Raw genomic sequence first — 1686 nt, 5'->3', positions numbered from 1 at the left:
TTTAACAATCGACAGGAGACAGAAATTCATTTTTACATCATACCTTCTAGAACCTTCTAGAAGCTTTACTTATCATACGGCAAGAATTTCGTGCGGGCCGTGTGCCGAAAAGTTTATGTTACACGACACCACTTGACAGTCTCTCGGCAAGAGATAAGCGATTCGCGCTTCCCTTGCGAGCCTTTTACTGAGACTAAAATTTAACGCACTGAATTAAAATATATTACCAGGCTGAATTAATATTGATTAAAATTCCTTTTCTTTAATAAAGAATTATATATCCACGTGTCAAACGACACCCTTATAATTTTGCATTCCGACATTCAAATATATAGGCTCATTTTAAATATTATAATATAAAAGAGAATGAATTTCTGGATCCTCGATAATGCGAACTATAGTATTTAATAATCACGACATAAAATTGGGAAGAAAGAATACTAGTATGAGATTGCAATTATAAATAAAGCCAATTAAGCGTACGGAAAATATATTAACTCTACCATTCTCTCGAATGATTCGTAAATTCCAAGTATACTTGAATGACACATTTATCATAATTATAAAAATGATCTTTTATTATTATAATTCCAAATTTCTTTGTTAAATTATATTCTCGCATATAAGAGCGAGTAATCTCATAGCGTAACGCTTAATTGACATGCGCAGAAGACATTCTATTGTCTCGCAGCAGCGGCCGCGCGCCGAGCCGAAATGCAGGTAGGCGACCGAGCGGGCCGCGCAGTTGAAAAGGATCACTCGTCAAGTACAGACGTTTTTAAGCAGGTCGTTCTAAAGCAGTTGAAAGAGTTACTCGCTGAGTCCAGACGTTGTCTCGAAACTTCTAAGTCTTGCCAGTTCATTACTAGTTCTTCGCCGAATCCTCCTCGAACAACGCTCTGGTCCACCGAAGCCTGCCAATTAATTACGACCACATACTAGTTCTTCGCCGAATCTTCTTATTATTAAGGTAACAATAAGCAATTCACTTATATTCATTGCTAAAGCTCTAGAAATTTAAAGATAATAATCAACTACTTATTCTTTGAATCACCATTTTATAAATTTCATTGATAAGTTTGCATTGCCTATTCAATTATTATACAAATATATACATAAATTCATATATTTTACAAAACTTGTAATATTTTATATTCAATCATTTAATTCAAGAGTAGTTTTGATTGATTTCAATTACAATCACGTTTTATTATTATCATATTACTACTATTATCGTTTATTATCAAGTTTTACCTCGCAACAATATATATATATATAGATATATACTCATATATTCAATTCTCTGTATTCATTTACCTTATGTACAATTATACCTTGTTCAAGTATATGCACACATATATATGTACATCTATTGATATTCATTATTAATCCCCTGTCTCCTCGTTATTATTATTGATAATTAATATTTTAATTACTTATTTCTTATTTCACTGAGTCACATTGCGAATTATCATCTTGAAATATTATTATCAATTACTATTATTGATGATTGCACAGTTTTGTTACTATAATACAATAACACCGTAATTTAGCATGTTGTTATAATATTCATAATCACCCAAGTAATATTACTCTTCTCTTAATTAAACATTATCACATCATGTTTCGTGCTATATTCTAAGACATACAAGGAAGTACGAAACCTCATATAATTAATAATCATAT

The 1686-nt window shown here is 31.3% G+C and overlaps 1 pseudogene; it reads right to left on the bottom strand.

Moving 5' to 3' along the window:
- Nucleotides 1-755: 755 nt before the first annotated feature.
- The window catches only part of LOC105460892, a 2110-nt pseudogene continuing 1179 nt past the window's right edge, over nucleotides 756-1686 (bottom strand).

This window comes from Wasmannia auropunctata, unplaced genomic scaffold (assembly GCF_000956235.1).
Source record: "Wasmannia auropunctata unplaced genomic scaffold, wasmannia.A_1.0 LD336101.1, whole genome shotgun sequence".
In the NCBI taxonomy this organism is placed as follows: Eukaryota; Metazoa; Arthropoda; class Insecta; order Hymenoptera; family Formicidae; genus Wasmannia; species Wasmannia auropunctata.
Note: the sequence above shows the minus strand (reverse complement) of the source record. Positions and strands in the feature narration are given on the sequence as shown.